Below are 9,118 nucleotides of genomic sequence, written 5' to 3' on the forward strand. Positions count from 1 at the left end.
ACATTAAAGATAATTAATTCTAATATTAAGGTGTTGGTTTTGCTCTATTTGTACAATCTTCAAGCCTATTAAAAGAACCTCTATATAATTTCGGAAAAACTTCAACGATGCTCTCACGATATGTGATAGTGTTTACAACCTCACACATGGCAATTGAAGACGGTCTAAGTTTCAGTTCGATTAATGTCTTTCCTTGCAGAAGTGAGGTTTATGGTTCTAAGAAGCAGGAGGCTGTCCATGTGTTCACTTGTGTGTCGATTTTCTGGATGTCGTCAGAAATAATACAGCTAGTAATTTGAAATAGCCTGTTGAACGTCTATCAATCAAACACATATTTTGCATTTTAATTATAAATTGTGCATTCCATTTTACTAAGATATATAGCTCATTTTCTTGTGCGATGATATTTATTTAGCTCTGCGTTTTGCATTTGTACAAAAGATTTTTTAAAATTTAAGAACAATTTAAATCAATTCTGTTATTTCGATGAAAATTTGTTATATACTTTAACTGAGTATGGAGTCAGGGAGAGTGAGCAAAATTTAATGCAGGCAAAAACAGTTCTTTACCAAGAGGCATGCTCTTAAATTCCTTAGATTACAGAAATCTAACAAGTCGAAAAGCCTATAAGGATCGGAAAACTCACCGGCAGTCTGAGTCCCTAGTAAGTTTATGTAAAATCGTCCACCCTGACCCAAGGAGAGGTCTTTAACACAATCAATACAGGTGCAATCAGATAAGAACCTTCCACTGTTTTATTAAAGTGCATCTAATTCACAGCTCAATAACCCTCATACATCCTTAATCAGGGAAGACATCCTGGGAGGTATTTACACGAGTGATCTTCAGATTCTTGCATTTGGCTCGTTAGCCAGACTTTCTACAAATAGACATTTCGTGGTGTCTTTGTTCTTCCCTTAACAGAATTCTTTTCATCCACCTCCCTATTTTTGATGCTTGTCTCCCCTAAAACAGAAAAACGTCCTCAGGAGTTTTCGTGTCTCAGGATTCTTCGGAGCGACCCTGAACCTGATGTATGTCCAGGCGCGGGACAGACCCAGCGGGGCAGGTGTGCGGGTGGCCCGAGCTGTGACCTGCACCCGGGTCCCTCCTGCCCACCCCACGGCAGCGCCTCGGCGACTCCGGGAGTCATCTGGCCGGGAGACAATGACCTGGACCAGAAATGGTTTGAATTAAAAAGATAAGGGCTGGACAAGGCAGAAGGGCCCCAAAGCGCAGGCCGAGGCGGGCACCGTTTCTGTATTCTGTGGAGGGCACACTCTTTGGGGTGAGGGATTATGATTTGGAGCCTGGATTTCGCTTCATTTCGTGAACCCAAAGTCTGCTGAAAATAGACTGATACTATTTAAGGGTAGTTAGTGTATTTGACCAATCGCTTTCTCTCAAACGGACCAGTCATGTGCTAATCCCCGCCTGCGGCCACCTGTGCTGGTGACCCGGCTGGAAGCACGTTGGAGTCCCGCACCCCGCCCAGCGAGTGGGCACCCAGGGCCCAGGCCCGCCAGCCACGTGCGTGGCCTCGGCGCATAGACAAGGACCGATGGGCGTCCTGGGCAGCAGCCTCCACCTTCGTCCGGCACCTTTGACCTCTCCCAGGGTCAAGAGCAGCGCCGCCAGCGTCCGGCCAGCAAACACAGAGGCGCTTCGGCACTTTGTTTATCTGCCTGCTTTTCTCGCTTTCCTCTCCCCTGCTCCCTGCAGGTGGAGCAAGAACCGCCTTGTCCCCCCATCCGAGTCACCGGGGTGCCTGGCGAGCGGCGTTCTTCCCTGGGGTCTAGGTGGCTTACCACGCGTGCTCTTTGCCAGGGTCTTCACTGAACATCCGTTCATTGTCTCTGTCTGTCTGTCTGTCTCTCTGATTAATGCGTACAGAACAATTACTCAAAAATCCTGATTACTGAAGCAGTGTCCTTAAAGAACAAGTCAGATTTCTTGCTGTAGGTGAGGATTTGAGAGTCGTCTGCATTCAGAAACAACAATACTTAAAAAAATGGCTAATATTTATACGGGCATTTTTTTCCTTAGCACTGTGCAAATATATCAACTCATTTCACCCTCACAGTGACCCCATATGAAGAGATACTGTCATTATCCTTATTTTAAAGACGGGGAAACTGAGGCAGAGATTTTTACATAACTTGCCTACGGTTCTCCAGCTGGAAAGGGGCGGAGCAGTCTGGCGCCAGACCCTGTGCCATTAATTAGGACAGTATGATGGAGGTTGACTATGTGGGAGTTGAAGGAATTTCTGAGAGAAAGGAAGAAAAGAAGGGGGAGGATGGATTTTGGAGAATATTCACATTTACGGTTCCTTATGAGTCTGTGAAGGAGAATGAAGTGGAAAGGGGCGGGGGCTTGGTGAGAAAGGGGAGGGGCTTGGTGGAAAAGGGGAGGGGCGGGGGAAGAAGGACAGTGTGGCAGGAGAAGGGTGTGGACGTGTCTTCCTGGGTCTGAAGGTCCCCCGTCCTCCTCCATTCGCTCATGCTTCCTATGATTAAGGACTGTCAATGACCGGACACCAGGGCTGCCTCTGCGTCCCCACCAGCTCCCAAGCCCCCAGTTCAGAGCACCTGCGCGCAGCTGTTCAGAGCGAGCTCGGGGGTTGGCGCATGGCTCTATGTGGCCCAGGAGGGCAGTGAGCAAAGCTTTCTACCAGCTGGAACGTGAATTCGTGGTCCACTCTTCCTTCCTGTCATTCATAACTGTGTTCGCAGGCGACATGCACGTTTCATTGGGGAAGGAAGCTGAAAAAGACCCGATTCCCTCTCGGGGCATTTGGAATCCAGTGTGAGACTCTGGACTATTTGGCTCCTAATGAACCCTAGCAAGATGCTGGAGTGTTTCCCCACGCCGCTAGCCGTTAGGCTGAGGCTGGCCAAAGTATTGTATGTTAAGATTTTTAAACTGTCTCTGTAAATTAAGATAAACACACCCAGGACGCACAGAAGAGAGATACAGTGCAGGACATTAAATGGCCAGAAATGCCAAGGACATTCTAATTTTAGAACAAAGAGCCCAGTGTTGGTGCATGGGGCGGGGCTGGACCGTCCTCCGTCCCTGCCAAGGCACCTCACTGCCCCCACCCCATCCGGCCCCTCCCGCCTTCAAAGTGTTCACATTGGGCAAAACTTTGATTCCAGGCAGCCTCTCCTCCGATTCTTTAAAGACTTTTTAAAAACTGCGATTGATTTCTAAGAACCAATAAAACAGTTTTACGACAATGGCGACGAACGCGATTTCTCAGCTCTGGTCTGCTGAGCCGGCTCCCCCTCTTCAGTGGCATGGACGCCTGAAGGCGTATTCCTTCGGTGGCCCGGACACGCGTGAGCCCAAGTAGGGACAAAACTCGTTTGAAGAGCCTGTCGTCAGGGCGCCGACAGGGTTTACCCGGTAGATTGGGTGAGCACAGGTGCACGGACTTAGCTAGCTTTGTCCCGTGGGGAACAAAAATCTATTTTTAATCACTGTTATGGCGTGGAAGCGCGGCAGGCATGCTTGCTATGAGCGCTGGCAGCTGGATGGGGGCTGGCAGTTTGTCATCCCACTACCAGGCCTAAAGAAGAATCAAGTCCTCAGCTGAAAAACATCCTGACCAAATAATAATAGCTGGCATCTATGGAGCGCTTACATGCTCCGTGTCATGCGCTTCACCTGAGTTAACGTCTTGCCCCTGGTGCCAGCCCCATGAAGTTTCTATAATTATCCCTGAGGTAACTAAGGATCAGAAGTACAATGACTTCCCCAGGGTCCCAGGACTGTGATGAAACTCCTGTTTTGCATGCACAGTCTGGCTTCCCAGGGCGCACAGTCTTCCAGCCTGCTCCTTCGTCTCCATGGCAGGCTGCCGGGGCGGCGGAGTGCCCTGTGGGATCTCTCTAGTCGCTAAACAGAACCGCAGACTGCCAGCTCCATAAGAGTCAGGCCCTCCGCTCCCAGCTCCTAGCTAAGAGCCTGCACTATAACCAATAATCGGTACTGGTTGAATGGATGAAGGAATGAATGAATGCGTGAATGGGTAGTGAGTGAATGACAGCAGTGACTCCTCCTGAATTTCGCAGAGTTGGTTTGTGAGAAAAAAGGGCTGGCAGAAGCGTCCAGGGATTTGGGAAATGGAGTTTTTGGAGAAGGAGCTCTACAGAACACACCGCCTTTTAGCAAAGCACGCGGTGGCCTGGTGAAGCGAGCATCGGAAGCAGCTGCATCACCATCGGATGGACCTGTCTTGGGCAGGCTGGACTCGGTTGCAAGGAAATGCTGAATTCGTAGCATTTTAACTACAAGTGGGGAAAAAAAGGCAAATAAAGGCAGGTGTAGTAGCGTGAATGCTTAAATGATAAGGCAAAAAGGAGTATTAAATCGGAGGGCATATTATGAATGAAGCAACCGAATAAAAAAATTCATACGATAGAGACTCAAGCAAAGCTTTGTTTCACACGTGTTTGTTGAGCTGGATTGAATAAGCCTCCAGGAAACAGGCGCGTGCTGTGTTTTCAGCTCCTTGTTTTGGGGCTTTTTGCAACGCCACACGAGCTGTTTCTGCGTGCTGGCGGCCGAGGCAGACCTGCATTCTTTCATCGTCTTGCAGCAACTCTCCTGGTCCCGACACCCCGCGTCTGAAGTTCCAGCTGCTAACTCATCACTGCGGTGGGGACGCGTTGTTTCTCGAATGCAGCTTTTTTTCCTTCGTGGCGAGACGCCCCCGTTTTTGCAGAGGTCAAACACCTATGCTTAAAGGCATGCGTTTCGACAGCCAACATCTCATTAAAATCCTATACATCTGAAAAAAAAATAAAATATAAAATCCTGCACATCTGCAAAAGAAGCTCTGTACTCCTTTCTGGGGAGGCGGTGAGGGCAAGAACACATCGCGCCTCTTTGTAGTCTTCCCCGAACGCCTACTCCTGGGGGTGCCCTTGGCTTAGAAGCTTCGCTCCCCTAGCTCCCCAGCCCCCACAGACGCAGCAGAGGCAAGGTGTACAGGAAGCTGCCTGCCCCTCATGCTTGTGACTCTTCATCGGGGCAACAGAAACGAGGAGACATGATACCCAAAAGTGTATGAGGAGCTTACTTTCTACCTGACAGCCAAGGGCAGAAACATGGTCCGCCAGCACTGTGCTCTGTGCCTAAGTACTCGCAAACCCTCGGGGGGCGGGAGGCGGGGGGTCCCCGGTCCCAGAGGAACACGTGCATTCGATCACGATCAAGCCGTGTGAGATTTGCTTTATGTAATTTCTACGGGGACGATTGCAAAGCAGATTTATGAACTCATAAGCTGGAGAATTTCCTTTTATTTGAGCAGGGTGAATCGTAAACACAAAAGTCATGTCTTCAAATATCATTACGTTCTAGTCTTTTATGATATCAGTGAAATCAGACTGTAAGAATGTTCTGTACTCCAAATGCTTGGGGAACTCAAGTTAGGGAAGTAAAGGACCTGACATTTGTTTAGGGCGTTGTAGGTATCAAGCACTATGCCCGCTGCAAGGCTCCACACACACGTTAGTTCACTTAATTCTCAAAGTTATTTCATATATTAGAAATGTTTGTCTGTTTTTCAGATGAGGAAGAGAGATGTAGATTTACCTCTCCAGGGTCATATTTACTAAATTAACTCTAAAACATGTCCTTTCTCTATACTTTGCTGTCAAAAATAGCAATAATTATTCAGGAAATCGGACAGAGGTTGGGATTTATTAAGCAAGAGCTTTTATGAACCGAGTTTTTGTTCCTTTTACCATCTCCTCTTAAACCTTTTCTTATGTATTCGACTCAAGAAATAAATTTTCAGGTATTGGTCTTTTGCATACAATTCTCTTGCTTCCCTAATCTATAACATAGCTCAAGCTATAGGTTATTCCCAATTTGCCTACTCCAATGTTTCCTTCCAAATCTTGTCTCTTTTCTTTTTACGTTTGGGTTCAGAACTTACCACCTTTTCAAAGCTTTCTCAGATTAATTCTATTGTCGAACTTAGATATATAGCATATAACAAATATCTTATCTACAGAAGTTCCTATTGTCTGCTTTGTTTGTGTTTAGTAGCTTAATTTATTGATATGTTCACTGAATCATGAGCTCTGTAAGAGCAGGAATATTTGTGTTTACTCTCTATCCTTAAAGCCTCGTTGAGGGCCTGACAAATGCACGACACTCTCAGTGTATATCTGTTTAAATGAAATAAATCGGCATGGACGTCTGGTTTGTGTTGTCCCATCATCCTTGTAAGCTGTGGTAGCATCTTCTGTATGAAGTTCAAACGTATTTTCTCCATACTATGTTCTTTCCTATCTTTTTCGTGTTATTAATTTTGAGATGAAGGATCTCGCCTCCACAATAACTCTCGGCATTTTACTTTCCCACCACTAGACTTTGTGCATCTAGGACAATAACTATTGCAAGGCTAGAAATGGCAATGGTGAGGTTTAGAACATTCTTGAAAGGAAACGTGAATATTGGTTAGAGATGGGAAGGTTTTCCAGAATAACCTGGTGTTTATCCAGAGGAGCAATGCCTTTTCCAACTTCGATTCCTGAATGTTAGATAAGTGTGTTGTGTGTGTGTGCAGGCGTGCATGTGTGTCATTTAACCAGAGTTGAACTCCTTCGAAGTCTCCGCCTCCTGATTAAAATCCTCCCTCTGTTCTTCCTTCACTACTTAAGTGCTTACAGGGTAAAGCGAGAGAGCAAATTATTTTAACGGCTCTACAGACATTGCTGTTTAGTGCAGCAAATGAACGAATGAAAATAAATGCTTATGTTCTTGAAGTGTATGAGAATGTATGGGAATAAATACTTACATGGCAGCGAAGTAAAAGCATCCTGAATCTTTCCTGCGTTTCACATGCATAATTACTGGTTTCTTTTAATAAACCAGTGATCATATTGTATTCTACAGCCAAATAGGGACTTCTGAAAGATTTTCACACTCATTGGTTATTAAAGTTTCCAAAGACCTAAATACTTGTAACATCCTGAGCTTGTGATTTTCAACAACACGGCTTTAAATTCTTCTGACATTTAACGGAATTTTCTGTGGTGTTAGAACTGTGTTTACACAAAATGCATTATAGAACATTTGATTTTTCTTTGGGAAAAAATGTAGCAATAATAAACTCTTGAGAAAGGAAATTCAGCTCAATTGGATTTTAAATCTGCATGTTAAAAATAGACTGTGTATACACGAGAATTTGGATGACACTTAATCAGCGGTAATTGTATTTGCAGCAAAGTGCGCCCTTTCCACAGTGGGCTTGGCACTTGCTCCCCTCAGCCAGGATGTGCCCTGCCCTGGGATGCGGCAGCTTCTGAATCGCTGTACTTGAACCTCTTTTAAACCATTTGGAGTTAAAGGTCATGCCAAGTGCCATTGGAAAGACAATGTCCTAGGGGTTGTCAATAAAATCTGTGATATGATTTGTTACTTGGAGCCAAATGTTAAATTGGATGGCAGCTGCTTTTGAATGGATAATCTTTCTCTTTTCTTAATGCTGACAGATAAAAATGGAGATATTAGTTGAAATGAAGGAAGCCTCTGAGTCCTAAATGGAAATCTGAAGTTCCCTAATTATTCCATCTTCATTCATCCATCTGTCTGTCTGTCTGTCATCTATCATCTACCCATCATCCATCTATCTATCTATCTATCTATCTATCAATCAATCATATATCTACCTATCTAAAGAAATTTATTGCCCAGTATGGGCTCACATGACCGCGGAGGCCGAGAAGTCCCATGGTTGGCCTTCTCTAAGCTGTGTTCTCGGGAAGGCCACGGCTGTGCAAGGCCAGGCCTGTGTGTCAGAGCTGACGGTGGAGATCTGGGTGGAGACGGCCAGAAGGCCTGAGAACCAGGACTGCTGAGGGCAGCAGACCCAGGCACCAGCTCAGCCGTCAGGCCAGAGCAAAGTCATGCTCCCTAGTCTTTGTCTTCCTTAGGCCCGCGGACAGACTGGAAGAGGCCACCTGCTTTACTCAGTCCCCCACTTCAAATGCCAACCTTTTCTGGAAACACCCCACAGACACACCCGGCTGTGACATCCCCTGGCTTAGTCAAAGTGACACATAAAATCACCCATCATAAGGGCGTAGGGAGACCTTTTCTCAAGACTCAAAAAGCCTTGTACCATTTTCCCAGAAAAACGGCTTTTAGTCAAAAATGCCTTGTGTGTGTGTGTGCTTGTGTGTGTGTGCACACGCGCACATGTGTGTGTGCACATGCGCGCATGTGTGTGTGCACACGCATGTGTATCTGTTTGTTAAAGAATAAAGAACGTGTTTCCATTTCCTTGCTAGCAAAACTAGATGAGACCGGCAGATTTTCTTGCTAAATAATTTAAAAATTCTACTTTTCTGAGTCCTTAAATATGTATTTGCTAAAAAGATGTGCATTTCCCCACAACATCCTCTAATCTAGAAACATTTTATGTTAAGCCTTTGGCCTGTGCAGGAGAATCTGAGTGAATAAACCACATTTGATTTTCGGGACAGTGAGTCCTCATGTAATGTGGTCAGGAAGTTCTTGGAAACTGAGGCTTTGAGCAACACGACATGTAACAAAACCACAGGCTGATCGTTATAAAGATGCCACCAAACTTTTAAATAAAGACTCGAACACTTCCAGTGATAAACATTGAAATAAATGTGAGCTACACGTACATTTAAGAAAGATGGGAAAAAAAAAATAAGTAAGAACACAATTTTCCCACCCTCATATTCCAGGTTGGAGCTTCTCCTGGCAGCTCGAGGCGAAAGGCGGGTCCTTCCCGTCCCCGCCCCGGCAGGACGCCCTTCCATCACAGGGCCACCTACCCCCTCGCCCACTCAGACTGGGACAATGAAGAGTCACCAACGAACCGATAGTGCGCATCTGGACGTGGGAGGAAACCAGAGTCCCCGGAGAATCCCCACGCAGATGCGGGGAGGAGGCGCGCGCTCCACACGGACAGCGGCCCCGGGCCGGGAATCTATTCTCTTCCCCTGATCGACGTTATAATAAAACAACATTGAATGAAACGATGCTGTGTGAGGACCTGATGTAGCTGTAAACAGCCAAATGATAAAAAATAAAAGAAAAATTTTTTGAAGTCTCAGATCCGGAA

This window comes from Pteropus alecto, unplaced genomic scaffold (genome assembly GCF_000325575.1).
Source record: "Pteropus alecto unplaced genomic scaffold, ASM32557v1 scaffold195, whole genome shotgun sequence".
In the NCBI taxonomy this organism is placed as follows: domain Eukaryota; kingdom Metazoa; phylum Chordata; class Mammalia; order Chiroptera; family Pteropodidae; genus Pteropus; species Pteropus alecto.